The following is a 16100-nucleotide window of genomic DNA, read 5'->3' on the forward strand; positions in this document are numbered from 1 at the left end:
TTTTAAGTGAGCACATTTTTCTATATTTACTGATTTATTCATATTTTATTTATTTCCAACACAAAACATAGCTACTGGGGAAGTGGAAAGAAGAGAAAAAAGAACAAAAAGTTAAAGGATTTGGATAAGAGGGAAAAAGAGGGAGGTGGTCAGGCAAGGAGAGGAAAGGAGAGTGACAGGTCAGTTTCCATCCATTAGTGATTAATAAAAGGGTTTTAAAAATTAGAGCTATTTCTTCCAAATTTGTCTGAGAACCTTCTTCTTCCAAATGTTAGCTGCTCTTTAGTTGCACTCTCAGCCAGGTCACTGTGCCACACTTCTATCCCTGGAGGCAATCGGCTTAGCCCTTCCCTAGAAGCTTAAAACCTCTGCTGTCACATAAGAGTAATTTGGAATCTGATGTGTATTAAAAAGTCCCAAAATCGCTGAGTACTTAAATACTGTCCAACAGACTGTGAATCCCAGGGATAATGGAACCTGGGGACTTGCTAAACAGACAGAGCTCTCAACCATTCTTGCAGCTATTTCTATCATGTCATACAGACTCAATAGACAGTCTAGTGTTCAGAGCAATGTTTGGGGTTATTGTGTGTAATGGTTCAGTTTTCTATTTGGTTGTGATGATTTCTGTATTGATTGTGTTGTACTAGGACATTTGGGCTGGGTTTTTTTGTGAGATAAATAAGGGATTTGTATTCCAGTTGGGGATTATGTGTGATTGGTACACTGCTTGAGTTGTAGTGTGAGTGGTCGTGATGATTTCTGTGGGGGTTCTGTTGTGCTGGCAGATTTTAATTGATCTGGATGGGTGTGTGAAGCAGTGAGAGGCTATGTGTGTTTGTGGTTATTGTGTGACATAGTTGTTTTATTGTGAGAGTTGTTGTGTTGATTTGTCAGCCTTCTTGATGTCATCTACTTTCCACCTTCCCAGCTAATGTACTTATATTTACTCTTATGGGTTTTATGCCTATTGCTAAATGTAGCTCATTTTGTGCCTTAGTCTTTCTGATTTTCTTCCTGTGTGCTTGTGGTTTTCTTTAGTACTGGTCTTCAACTATTTGTCCATGTTTCCACCTTTTACAGGAATCCTTTTGGTTTCTCTGGATTAATATGCTTCAGAATTAGGGCTGGCTCCAGGCACTAGCTTATCAAGCAGGTACTTGGGACGGCAACTCCAGAGCAGGGCAGCACTTTCAGGTATTCGGTGGCAATTCGGTGGAGGGTCCCTCACTCCCGCTCGGAGTGAAGGACCTCCTGCTGAATTGCTGCAGATCGCGATCGCGGCTTTTTTTTTTTGTTTTTTTGGCTGCTTGGGGCGGCAAAACCCCTGGAGCTGGCCATGTTTAGAATGACACAGAGTCACCATCTTGGAATCTTACTACAGAGATTTTCACCAAGTCAGTTATGGGCAATGTTTGGAATTTCAACAAAACTACCCCTTTTTTCCCATTGAAATTTCTCTCTATGGCTATTTGATGAAAATGGCTCATTGAAATAGGATTCAGAATTTCAAAATCTTCAGCTTCTGCATTTGGTCAAAATTCTGAGATGGGTTTATTATCTACTCAGTGGCCCCATGTTCTGCATTTCATATTCCCATTGTACGTGAGTCATGCTGTGGCACCCATCTTTGAAAATAATACCAATAAATGTTAGTTATTGGACAGCTCTCAACAAGACAGTTGTGTATGCTTGTGAGAAATGAACATGCTATCTTTAGTAAAGATTTGGAGAACTGGGAGGAGGGTCAGAATTTGGGGGGAGCATGGGCTGTTATAGCAGGGATAAGGGAGAGACAGGAGAGAACTGGCTGGGGGGATCAAATCAATATCTTTGATATCTGTATATTAATGCGAGAAGTAGGGGGAATAAGCAGGAAGAACACAAAATGCTAGTAAATAAATACAACTATGATATAGTTGGCATCACAGAGATTTGGTGGGATAATACACATGACTAGAATATTGGTATAAAAGGGTACAGCTTGCTCAGGATGGATAGGCAGGGCAAAAAAAGGAGGACATGTTTCCTTATATATTAAAATGTATACACTTGGACTGAGGTTGAGAAGGAAAGAAGAGACAGACTTGTCAAAAGTCTCTGCATAAGGATAAAAAAGGGTAACAAGCAAGTGTGATGCCACGGGAGGGGTTTACTATAGATAACCTAATCAGAAAGAAGACGAGGTGCATGAGGCATTTTTTAAACAGCTAACAAAATCATCCAATGCACAGGACTTGGTGGTGATGGGGGACTTCAACTACTCAGACATCTGTTGGGAAAATAACAGCGAGGCCCAGATTATCCAACAAGTTCTCAGAATGTATTGGAGGAACGGGTTGAGAATTTGAAAGTGGAAGCCAGCTTGGGTGAAAATGATCATGAAATGGTAGAGGTCATGATTCTAAAGACTGGTAGAGGGAGAACAGCAAAATAAAGACAATGGATTTCAAGAAGGCAGACTTTAGCAAAATCAAAGAGTTGGTAGGTAAGAGACAGTGGAAAGTCTAAGGGGAAAAAAATGAAGACAGTTAGCAGTTTTTCAAAGAAACATCATTAAGTGTACAAAAGCAAACTATCCCTCTGCATAGGAAAGATAGGAAGTATGACAAGAGACCACCCTGGCTTAACAAGGAGATCTTCAATGATCGAAACATTAAAAAGAGTCCAACAAAAAGTGAAAACTAGGTCAAAATACAAAAGATGAATATAAACAAATAATACAAGTAGGGACAAAATTAGAATGGCCAAGGTACTTAACAAGATCAAACTAGCTAGAGACATAAAGAGTAACAAGAAAACATTCTACAAATACATAAGAAGCAAGAGAAAGATGAAGGACAAGAAAATGTGGAAATGGCAAAGGTGTTTAATGACTTCTTTGTTTTGGTTTTCTCCAAGAAGGTTGGTGGTGATCGGACATCTAACATAGTGAATACCAGTGAAAATGATGCTAAAATAGGGAATGGAATGGATGGATGGATAGTTTCTAAAATAGGGAAAAAACAAGTTAAAATTTACTTTGAAAAATTAGATGTCTTCAAATCACCAGGGCCTGATGAAATGCATCCTAGAATACTCAAGGAGTTCATGGGGGAGATATCTGAGCCATTAGTGATTACCTTTGAAAAGTCATGGAAGACGGGAGAAATGAAAATGGCAAATATAGTGCCAATGTATGAAAAGGGAAATAAAGACAAGCCGGGGAATGACAGAGCAATCAGCTTCATTTCTGTACTGGGAAAAATAATGGAGCAAATAATTAACTAATCTATTTGCAAACATCTAGAAGATAATAAGATAAGTAACAGTAACATGCATTTGTCAAGAACAAATTGTGTCAAACCAACTTGCAAGTTTTCTTTGACAGGATAACAAGCCTTTTGGATGTGGGGAAGCAGCAGATGTGGTATATCTTGACTTTAATAAGGCTTTTGATACTGTCTCGCATGACCTTCTCATAAACAACCTAAGGAAATGTTATCTAGATGGAGCTACTATAAGGTGGGTGCATAACTGGTTGGAAAACCATTCCCATAGTGTAGTTATCAGTGGCTCACAGTCATGCTGGAAGAGATAATGATTGGGATCCCACAGTTCTGGGTCCAGTTCTGATCAATATCTTCATCAGTGATTTGGATAATGGCACGGAGAGGACACTTATAAAGTTTGTGCACAATACCAAGCGGGAGGGGTTGCAAATGCTTTGGAGGATAGGATTATAATTCCAAATGATATAGACAAACTGGAGAAATGGTCTGAAGTCAATAGGATTAAATTCAAAAGGACAAATGCAAAGTACTCCACTTAGGAAGGAACAATCAGTTGCACACTTACAAAATGGGAAGTGACTCCCTAGAAAGAAGTACTGCAGAAAGGGTTATAAAATTATTGTGGACAACAAGCTAAATATGAATTAACAGTATAACACTGTTGCAAAAAAAGTGAACATAATTCTGGGATGTATTAGCAGGAGTGTTGTAAACAAGACATGAGAAGGAATTCTTCCTCTCCACTCCGTGCTGATTAAGCCTCAACTGGAGTATTGTGTCCAGTTCTGGGTTCCACATTTCAGGAAAGATGTGGACAAATTGGAGAAAGTCCAGAGAAAAGCAACAAAAATGATTAAAGGTCTAGAAAATGTGACGTATCAGGCAAGACTGAAAACAATGTTTAGTCTGGAAAAAGGAAGACTGAGAGGTGACATGATAACAGTTTTCAAGTACATAAAAGATTATTACAAGGTGGAGGGAGAAAATTAGTTCTTCTTAGCCTCTGAGGATAGGACAGGAAGCAATGGGCTTAAATTGCAGCAAGAGAGATTTAGGTTGGACATTAGAAAAAACTTCCTGTCAGGGTAGTTAAGCACTGGAATAAATTGCCTAGGGAGGTTGTGGAATCTCCATCTTTGGAGATTTTTAAGAGCAAGTTAGAAAAACACCTGTCAGTGATGGTCTAGATAATACGTAGTCCTGCCATGAGTGCAGGGGACTGGATTAGATGACCTCTTTAGATCCCTTTCAGTCTATGATTCCATTATTTGACACAGAGAGAGATCACTAAATTTCAACATTAAGAAAATGGTAACTGATACCATCATCAACTAATAAACAGTGCCACAGAGAAAGGAAGTGTAAGCCGAAGGTCAGGGAAAGAAAGAGCTAGGAATAAAACCAGGTTTCTGAAATCAGATTTGACTCTCCACTCCACTGGAATCTGGTGGACTCTGCAGTTAAAATATGGGTAAAACTGGGATGAGAGCAGCAACAGTATTTATCTGAGGTTTTTAGATGAAGAGAATGGAATCACATAGAAGTCCTTCAATCTACAATGATAATCTCAGTGATGTGGCTAACGTAACACACAGACTTGTTCAGGAAGTGAAGGTGAGATTGTTAAACTATAGAGATACTAGACAGCAGTAACATTTCCAATGACAATTAACATAGGACCTTTTGAAATTTTACCCAGCATGCCTCTGCTATCTGGAGTCTTGACTCAACCACTGGGATGGCAACCAGCAGAGAGAAGCCATAAAGGAAATGTGACTGTTTTGCAATGGAAACTAGACTTTGAATGGCAGAATTTGTTTTCTTTCCCCTAGATGGAACCCACAGCAAACACACATCAGGGAAACCAAACAACTGTAACAGAATTCATCCTCCTGGCATTCGGGGATCTTCCTCAACTGCAGATTTTTCTCTTCCTGCTGTTCCTAGTGATCTACATCGCGACCATGTCTGGGAACATCCTCATCGTTGTGCTAGTTGTGGCTGAACAACACCTGCACACCCCCATGTACTTCTTCCTGGGGAACTTGTCCTGCTTGGAGACCAGCTACACCTCCACCATGCTGCCCAGGATGCTGGACAGTCTCCTGACTGGGAACAGAACCATTTCTGTTACTGGTTGTATCATACAATTATATTTCTTTTGTTCTCTGGCAGGCACAGAATGTTGTCTACTATCTGTGATGTCTTATGATCGGTATTTAGCAACATGCAAACCATTGCATTATACAGAACTAATGAATGGCAGGTTGTGCCTCCAGCTTGCGGTCGGGTCATGGACAGGTGGAGTTGTGTCTGTTGCCTTCTTAATATCTACGTCACAAATAACATTTTGTGGCCCCAACAAAAATGACCATTTCTTTTGTGATTTTAATCCAATAATAAAACTGTCCTGCAATGTTACTCACTGGCTCGAGGTTTTGGCTGTCATACATTCCTGCATATTCATGTTTCCTCCATTTCTGTTGACCCTGGCATCTTATGTTCACATCATCACCACCATTATAAGAAACCCATCCCCCACTGGCAGGCAAAAGGCCTTATCCACCTGCTCCTTCCACCTCATTGTGGTGACAATTTTCTATGTAACCCTCATCATTGTGTATCTGCTATTGCCCCCCCTCAAAACAAACTAATAGAAGAATTAAAAAAAACACCCAGAAACCACAGAAAAGTAACAGAATTGGATCAGGAGGGAAAGAAGGGAGGAAGAGGGGCAGGGAAGGAAAAGGAGAGTAACATCTCGTTTCTATCCACTTGGGATTAATCAAAGTTTTTTGCAGGTTTCAGCTAATCATTTCAAATTTGTCTAATGCCTTTCCTTTTCTAAACGTTACCTGCTCTTTAGCTGCCCTGTCAGCCAGGTCGCTTCTTTCCCTGGAGGCAACCTGCTGACTTCTTGTCTAGTTGATGTCATACGAGTCTAATTTGTAAACTTGTGTGTTAAAAAGCCCTCAAATGACTGAGAAGTTGAGAACTGGGCAATTGCTGACTGGGAATGTCAATGATAATTGAACCTGGTGCTATCCCGAATAGAAAGAGCTATCAGCTATTCTTGGAACAGTTTCCATCATTTCGTATGGACTCAGTAGACATTCTGGGCTTCAGAACAATGTTTGCAGTTACTGTGCATGCTGGTTGAGTTGTCTGAGTGGTTGTTGTTGATTTGTGTGTGGATTGTGTTGTACTGGGACATGTGTTGATTTGAGTGTGTGGCACGTGAGGGGTTTGTGTTACAGAGATGATTCTATGTGTATTTGGGCTTATTGTGCATGCTCATTGCACTGTTTTGCCATTATGTTGATTTATGTGGTGGTTGTGTTGTGCTGGAAGATTTGGGTTGATCTCTGTGGGTGTGGGCTGTGGAGAAAGGCTATGCATTCTCAGGGGTATTGTGTGCAGTGGTTCTGTTGTTGTGTGGGTAGTTGTGTTAATTTCTTTGCCTTCCTGATTTCATCTGTGATTAACTCTTTTTCCCTGCTAAATGGGGGAACCTAAACTTTCTTTCATCTTTCTTTTCTCCTAATGTACTTCTAATTCCTCTTCTTCTTTCCTCATATCTCTTGCTAGTGAAACTCATTTTGTCCTATAGTCTTTCTGATTTTGTCCTGACATGCATGTGTTGTTCTTTTTGTACTCATCTTTTGTATGACTCTTTTTTTGATTTTCAGGCTGAACACACTTCAGGATGACACAATCCTCGAGTCTTATTGTCTGCTACTTCAACGAAGCCAGTCATGACCAATCTTTGGAATTTCTACCTACTGCCCTACTTTTGCCATTGGAAAAAAAAAACCCTCTGCTAATTAGGTGAATAAATTCCCACTGAAACACTTAAGCATTTCAAAAACGGTCAACTCCTTCATTCGGATGAAATAAAAATTCTCGAACAGTTGTAAATTTCCATTCTAGGGGCCCTCATTTCTTGCATTTCAGGTTTCCCACTGTCTGAGTCATTTCTCACTGCACCCACTGGGAAATTACTAGCTTCCCTAGAAAAGTAACAGAATTGGATCGGGAGGGAAAGAAGGGAGGAAGAGGGGCAGGGAAGGAAAAGGAGAGTAACATCTCGTTTCTATCCACTTGGGATTAATCAAAGTTTTTTGCAGGTTTCAGCTAATCATTTCAAATTTGTCTAATGCCTTTCCTTTTCTAAACGTTACCTGCTCTTTAGCTGCCCTGTCAGCCAGGTCGCTTCTTTCCCTGGAGGCAACCTGCTGACTTCTTGTCTAGTTGATGTCATACGAGTCTAATTTGTAAACTTGTGTGTTAAAAAGCCCTCAAATGACTGAGAAGTTGAGAACTGGGCAATTGCTGACTGGGAATGTCAATGATAATTGAACCTGGTGCTATCCCAAATAGAAAGAGCTATCAGCTATTCTTGGAAGAGTTTCCATCATTTCGTATGGACTCAGTAGACATTCTGGGCTTCAGAACAATGTTTGCAGTTACTGTGCATGCTGGTTGAGTTGTCTGAGTGGTTGTTGTTGATTTGTGTGTGGATTGTGTTGTACTGGGACATGTGTTGATTTGAGTTTGTGGCACGTGAGGGGTTTGTGTTACAGAGATGATTCTATGTGTATTTGGGCTTATTGTGCATGCTCATTGCACTGTTTTGCCATTATGTTGATTTATGTGGTGGTTGTGTTGTGCTGGAAGATTTGGGTTGATCTCTGTGGGTGTGGACTGTGGAGAAAGGCTATGCATTCTCAGGGGTATTGTGTGCAGTGGTTCTGTTGTTGTGTGGGTAGTTGTGTTAATTTCTTTGCCTTCCTGATTTCATCTGTGATTAACTCTTTTTCCCTGCTAAATGGGGGAACCTAAACTTTCTTTCATCTTTCTTTTCTCCTAATGTACTTCTAATTCCTCTTCTTCTTTCCTCATATCTCTTGCTAGTGAAACTCATTTTGTCCTATAGTCTTTCTGATTTTGTCCTGACATGCATGTGTTGTTCTTTTGTACTCATCTTTTGTATGACTCTTTTTTGATTTTCAGGCTGAACACACTTCAGGATGACACAATCCTCGAGTCTTATTGTCTGCTACTTCAACGAAGCCAGTCATGACCAATCTTTGGAATTTCTACCTACTGCCCTACTTTTGCCATTGGAAAAAAAAACCCTCTGCTAATTAGGTGAATAAATCCCACTGAAACACTTAAGCATTTCAAAAACGTCAACTCCTTCATTCTGGATGAAATAAAAATTCCGAACAGTGTAAATTTCCTTCTAGGTGGCCTCATTTCTTGCATTTCAGGTTCCCAATGTCTGAGTCATTTTCCTGCACCCACTGGGAAATTACTAGCTTCCCCTGACTAGAGCATCCACACCTGAATAAGAGTATGACTGTCTGTGAAGATGTGTGGAACCATTTCCGTTTATTTGGAAGTTGAAATGTTGGGTTCTAGTTGTGTGTGTGATTTTGTAGGAGCTGAGTTCATGAACAGAGGATGAGCACTATCAGTGTGCCAGATTACATCTGTACTTACATTGAATAGATGAAGAACATCTTTCAACATTTTCACATATATTAGGTTATTATATCATGTTACTAAATTTCAGCCCTATCTGTGCTTTCTGGTATCAGTAATGGAGTTTCAAAAAAAGTGAGGGTGAAATCAACCATGACAGTTGTGCTTGTAGCAGCAAATCTTTTATGGTCATCAAAAGCCTTGTGTCTAATAGGTGACTTTAGAAATCAGCAAGCCCTTTCTGTGTTTTGGAATATTGAATATCCCCACAGGTTTCTTTGCTGAGGTAATTCCAAATATTAATCATGGTGGAAACCTACATGCAGCTGTAACATCCTGGTCTGTTTCCCCTCTCTGAAAGGACACTGGAAAGTAGTCATTGGATTCATTCTCTGAATCCTATGTGCTGCTGAGCCCTCTAGATCTGTATGGTATCAGAAGGGTTGCTGTGTTAGTCTGGATCTGTAAAAGGCAACAGAGTCCTGTGGCACCTTATAGACTAACAGATGTTTTGAAGCATAAGAATTCGTGGGTGAATACTCACTTCGTCAGATGCATGTCATAGATGTGGATAGTGACCAGTCACTGTTCCTAGAGGCAGAGATCTCAACACTCACATTGCTCACAAGAGATGAGCCATTCAGTGCCTCTGCTTTTTGGGCATAGATTTCCCATGACCTCTGGCATACTTTCTGCTACAAAAGAGATAATCTCTTCCAAAAACATGCTTACAATTAGAAATAACATTCATAAAACCAAATGGAATTAACTGGACAAAAATGTATTTCCCAAACCACTGAAGAAGGCCTCTTTAGTTATACAAGATTGATAACTGCTATCAATGTTGATAAATGCAAGGTAACGTACATTGGAAAACATACTCCCAATTATACATATAAAATGATGGGGTCTAAATTAGCTATTACCACTCAAGAAAGATCTTGGAGTCGTGGATAATTCTCTCAAAACATCCACTCAACGTGCAGTAGCAGTCAAAAAGTGTAACAGAAAATTGGTAATTATTAAGAAAGGGATAGCTAATAAGAAGAAAATATCACATTGCCCCAATATATATCCATGGTATGCCCACATCTTGAATACTGTGAGCAGATGTGGGTGCCCCACTTTAAAAAAGGTATATTAGAAATGGAAAAGATTCAGAAAAGGGTCCAAAAATGGCTTGGTTTATGGAACGGCTTCTTTATGAGGAGATATTAATAAGACTGGGACTTTTCAGCTTAGAAAAGAGAAGACTAAGGGGGGGCTTTGATTGACGTCTATAAAATCATGATTGGTGGGTGTCTGTTACAGCTATCCCCCTATTCCATTTTGTTTCTTACAGCTGTCCCCATACTCCATTTTGTTTTTGTTCTCCTCCTGTGGCCGCCCTTCCCTGGCTGTTAAGTTGTTTACCAGGGCCACTGCCCTTCTCAAAGGGAGGGCCCCTTAAGTTGTTTAACAAGAGCCATTGCCCTTCTCAAAGGGATGGCCACTTGTGCTGCGTGCTAAGTGGGACCACTGCCCTATTCAAAGGGTTAGTCCTCTTATCACCTTGTTAAACCTGGGCTTGGTGTAGGGCAGGCAATGTCCAGAGCTGCAAGACCGATTGTGTTTTTAAGATCCTGGGCATGAGTCATAGGCCTCATGTGCTTTTGAGTCACCTATTGCACAGGACTTTGCCCAGGCATGTCTCTGTGCTCACCTGCAGTTTTTCCCTGTGCCTCCTCCCCTGTGACAGAGGGATCCTATCAGGATTATTGGCAGGAGACTGCCTAAGTTTGCCTTTAAAAACAGACATTTTTGAAACAAACCTCAGAAAGGTTCCTGCATTGCTGCCTGGTCTGATCAGCCAGGGGTTTTGGGGGGTCCTTTCTCTGCTCTCGTTTTATTTTTGAGCGTACCCCCGGTTTTTAACCCCCCCCCACGAAGAACGAATTGCTACCTGAGAGATCTCCTGATTATCAAGACCCTACCGAGCCCTCCTTGCTTATTCTGATGTTGCTGCTGCTTCTGCCTTTGCTGCTGCCTTGGGGACTGGTAAGAATCCCTCTGTGAAACTTTCCATACTTTTATTTTATTACCTTAGCTGCTGGCTCTGTTTCCCTAGCACACAGACTCAAGCTAAACCTTGGTCTGTGTCTTAAAACCTCTCTTAAACTTCGCGGTGCTTTTCTGCTAAAAATAAGCTTGTGCCGCTGCTAAGCTCTGCTCCCTGCTTTCAGCTGTATCCACTGCTGCAGCCACCATCCCTTGGCTTCCTTGGGGGCTGCCTTGGGAGCTGTATCCTGGGCACATACCACTCTGCCCTCTGTGACTTCCCCATAGCATAAGGTGCACCGTAGGTTTTGCTTTTTAGTTTAATAAGTCATAGTTTGCTAAGATTGTAGAGCTTGTAAGTTTCACCTGCCTTGTTATAGTTTGCTGTTTTGTTGCTCTGTATAGTTGGTTGTTATAGTTTGCTTAGAATTGTGGTATTTGTTGTTTTGCCTAGTCGTTGATTAAGATAGTTTTTAAAAAGCCATTGCCTGGTTGTATTCTGTACCTGTTTTATTACTTTGTATAAGCTGCTTGTAATTTATATAAGTTTGATTAAGTTAGAGGATAGATAAGGTTTTTACTGCTTGAATTCGTCTTCCCGCTGTCCCAATCTCTCCCTGAACTTTCCCATGTCTGTTTTTCCCCCGCTCCAATCTCCCCTGCTGTATACTTCTCCGTGTCTCCCTGTTGTAACCCCTTGCTGCTTCCCACCCCCCCGTGTAACTTCCCAAACCCTTTGCCGCTTCTTTCCTTTTTTTTTGGGTGTCCCTCTAGCCCTTCTTTACACCTCTCTGCTGCCTCTCCCTGTATCCCCTGTGTTCGTGCCCCCGCTCCTCCGCTGCCTAGAGTTGTTCCTATATAAAGTTGAGTTGCTTATTGACTGTACTGTATCCCATTGTGCTGAACCCCACTTACTGTACCCCACTGTTAAAACTCCCTACACAGTGCAATAAGAAACCCCCCCATCATTGTCTATTGTAAACACCTTATACACCCCATCCCATCGCATTTCATTGTTAAATTCCCACCACTTCCTTTTCCCTTTAATAAAGAAATTAATTGGCCCCCCACCTGTGTGGTAATTGCTCCTCAAGATCCCATATACCTGCAGGCAGGGACAGTGGGGAGAAAGTTAATGAGGAAATGTTACTTACTCCTTCCCATAACACAAGAACTAGGGGTCACCAAATGAAGTTAATAGGCAGCAGGTTTAAAATAAACAAAATGAAGTATTTCTTCACACATCACACAGTCAACCTGTGGAACTCTTTGCCAGAGAATGTTGTGAAGGCCAAGACTATCACAGGGTTCAAAAAAGAACAACATAAAATTCTTGGAGGGTAGGTCCATCAATGGCTATTAGCCAGGATAGGCAGGGATAGTGTCCCTAGCCTCTGTTTGTCAGAAACGTGGAATGAGCAAACAGCCAATGGATCACTTGATGATTACCTGTTGTGTTTATTCCCTCTAGGGCACCTGCTATTGGCCACTGTTAGAAGACAGGATACTGCGTTAGAGGGACCTTTGTTCTGACCCAGTAGAGATGTTTTTATTTTCTTATGGTATGTTCTTTAATATGGTATCTCAAGGACAGATTTTCAAAGGCACCGAGGGCCCTATCTGCATGTTTAAATGCATGGATAGTTTTCCAAATTTGGCCTTTGGCATATTTGAAAATATTATCCTTAAGTGTTAGGCACTGAACAGATCTCAAAAAGAATTGTGTGTATCCTTGCAGAGAAATAAACATAGCATTTGATCACCTTTAGGAGAGAATTGGGAGATATATCTCTGTAATATGAATGAGAAAAGAAAATGTCTAAACTATGTATTGGTAAACAAATGACTGATGCCATTTCTGTAGAAACTGAGCATCAAATAGAAAAGTTTGATGTGACTGTGATCCATGTTTGGTTTCTCTTCTAAGATCGCTTTGGTCTCATTACAGTATGATAATACTTAAGTTATATAGCACTTATTAACATAGATATTAAAGAATTTTGCCAAGTGGATTGAGTATTACTGTCTCCATTTTACATAAGAGAACATGAGCATATGCAGAGACTACTTGTTTCCTAAATCTCAAATCACATTAAGGAAATGGAAAATGGCATTACACTGAAGGAAACAGAAGAACAGAGACAGAAAGTGACAAGCCCAGGGGAAGGGAGTGGAGAGCCAGGAATGAAATCCAGGTTTCCGGAATCAAAATCTAGGGTCCACTCCAACTGATTCAGCTGTGCTCTGTAATGAAAACATGGGTAAATGAGGTGTGAGCCCAGTAACGATGTTTCTTCTAGCATTTTCTTATGAAGTTAATGGAATGGTATTTAATTCCCTTAGTCTCCAATGCTAATCTCAGACATTGTGGCTAAAATAATACACAAGCATGTTCACCCTCTCACTTCCCTGGTCCTTCTCGCATGAACAGAGAGCAACAATACCCAAACTCCAGAGGCGGAAACAATTCGATGTTTATTGGGATGAACTTCCAGCAAGCATGATTCCAGTTTCCTTCCTTAGTGTCCCCCTTCCCAGCTCTGACACCACAGAGCCTTGCCTTTGTCCCTGTTTCTGTTCCCATCCCCTATTCCCATTTCCCCTTTAGCAAGACATGATTTTAATTCCCTCATCCCCGGTCCCTGTTTCCATTCTTTCCCCCCCACCCCCACTTCCTGATTGACGGCAGACTATATAGTAAAACCTGAGTTTTGCTTAGCTATTCCTTAACCAATCATTTTACTGAAATTTAACTAACCAATCCTAACATATTGTAACATGGTTATTTAACCAATTATATTCCACCACCTTCATTGGTTTACACCCAACAAAATTAATTATACAGCAGACAGAAACAATTATAGAACCAGACAGAGACCACGCAAATAAACGTACAAAACAATACAGAAGTGAGGATTTCACAACTACATCTATACAGACATAAGGGTTTTCCAGCTGTGTCTATTGATGTGAGTTCTTGCCAGACAGGATGCTATCAAACTAAGTTTCCCTTTAGATCTTCTAGGCTCTACCCTTTCTCTGGAGGTGATAGGAATATCAGGACAGGATTGTATTCCTAATAGCCCAATAGCACCTTATTTCAATGTAACTAGTTTGGAATGTGAGGATGTGACCATACATTTCCCAGCTTATGGCTGCCTAACTACATCTTAGCTGAAGGCCTTAGCCTGTCACAGTAAGAGAAGGTCATTACACAGACAGTGATCTTTGATTCTTTCTTTTATACCTCTATAACTAGCTAAGTTATAAGAATACACCTAAATTCTTAAAGTATAGGCCTTTGCAGACAGGCCTGAATATCTATAGCCTAACAATGTAGATCACTAGAAACAGTAGGAAGAGAAATATCTGCAGCTCTGGGAGATCCACAAATCCCAGGAGAATGAATTCTGTCACTGTTTAATTTCCCTTCTCTCCGATGTCTATGAACAGTACGTAAAAAAAATAAACAAATCCTCTGCACTATAAATTTGGCGAAGTTAGAATTTTAATAGTCAATAATTAAAACCATAAATATTCACAACCTCCCCTTTTCCTACTGATCAGTAACAAGTTTGAACCTTTCATATATCCTCTGGGGTGGGGGGAGGCGGGTTGCAATTATTTTTGTGATATAAACATTTATTGAAATAGTTTATTATTTTTTATTTACCTAAGCAGTTTCAGTAAATAAAAAATTGTGCTAACCATTTTGAGAATTATTTTGAATACAATTTCACTTAAATATTGTAAATAAAAAACCTTGTAATTAGTAATATGTTACAAAGTTTAGTGAAAAAGGACAAAAATGGGACTATTTAAATGTTCAAAATTAAAATGTCTAGGTTTTTATTGTATATTATTGTAAATTTTATTTTTTTGTGTTTTCAGCAATTCTACTGAAAATAGATAGGAAAGCACAAAGGAGAGAACTTTAGCACCCAGATAATGTTGAGCAGCCCCCTAGACCAATGGGTGGAAATTTGCCACTTTCATTGCAAACACAATTTCCCCATGAAAACTTTTCTCAGAGCCCCCTTCACATCTTTGTTCCTCAGGGTGTAGATCACTGGGTTCAACATGGGGGTTATTATGCTGTAAAGCACTGAGATCAGTCTGTCACTGTCCAGCGATTAGCTGGATATGGGCCTGACATAGGTGAAGATGGATCTCCCGTAATACAGCAGGACAATGGTCAGGTGGGACCCTCAGGTGGAGAAAGTTTTGAGCCTCCCCTCTGTGGAGTGTATCTTCAGGATGGTGGAGATGATGTAGACGTAAGACAGGACGATGCACAGGAATGGGATCCACCCAGTGAAGACCTTGACGGCAAGCAGGATAATCTCATTGAGGGAGGTGTCTCCATAGGAGAGCTTGAGGAGGGGCGGGATGTCACAGAAGAAGTAGTTGATCTGGTTGGCCCCATAGCAGGGTAGCCGAAAGGTGAAAAATGTGTGCACTGCAGAGCTGAGGAAGCCACTGGTTCAAGCAGCACCAGCCAGCTGGAAGCAGAGGGATTTTCTCATGATGACCAAGTAGTGCAAGGGGTTGCATATTGCCACATAGCCAGTCATAAGCCATCACCACCAGGAGGATACACTCTGTGCCCACAAAGGCCAGGAAAAAATAGAGGTGGATAATGCATCCTGCATAGCTGAACCTCTTCCTTTCCACCAGGTGCACCAACATCTGGGGGACATTGGTGGTGGTGTAGCAGAGGTCCAGGAAAGAGAGGTTCCCCAGGAAGAAGTACATGGGGGTGCGGAGCTTGGCATCCATGCAGATAATGATGATGATGGAGATGTTCCCCACCAGGGTGCACAGCAAGGTGACCAAGAAGATGCCAAAGAGCAAGAACTGCAGCTGCTGGAGAATGGAGAAAGCCATGATGATGAACTCAGTTGGGGCAGTTTCATTTGCCATTTTCTTCACAGCTGAGAGAGATGACTCAAAAGGGAATAAATTTAAAGAATGAGGCTGAGGTTTCAAAACAATGTAGAAGATTTGGATGCCCTGACCTTATTACAGTTTTTGGGGACTGGGCATCTAAATCCCTTCGGTGGTTTTTGAAAAACTCAGATTTAGGTTGTTTATGAAGTAAGACAGAACACTTTACGGGATAATTTAAGCTTAAATTGTACAATATAAAGGCAGGAAAGTGAATCTGTGTGTCTCTTCATGTGTGTATTTGTGTTTGATTCCATAGTTGTGTTTGTTAGTGTATCTGGTTGTGTGTTTGTGTGTGAGAGTTTTATTGTGCATATATATGATTGTATGTGTTCTGAAAACATCCATTCAATATGC

The 16100-nt window shown here is 40.7% G+C and overlaps 1 pseudogene; it reads right to left on the bottom strand.

Moving 5' to 3' along the window:
- Positions 1–14788: 14788 nt before the first annotated feature.
- On the bottom strand, positions 14789–15719 carry LOC127030945 (olfactory receptor 5V1-like; annotated as a pseudogene).
- Positions 15720–16100: the final 381 nt, after the last annotated feature.

This window comes from Gopherus flavomarginatus, chromosome 11 (assembly GCF_025201925.1).
Source record: "Gopherus flavomarginatus isolate rGopFla2 chromosome 11, rGopFla2.mat.asm, whole genome shotgun sequence".
Taxonomy (NCBI): domain Eukaryota; kingdom Metazoa; phylum Chordata; order Testudines; family Testudinidae; genus Gopherus; species Gopherus flavomarginatus.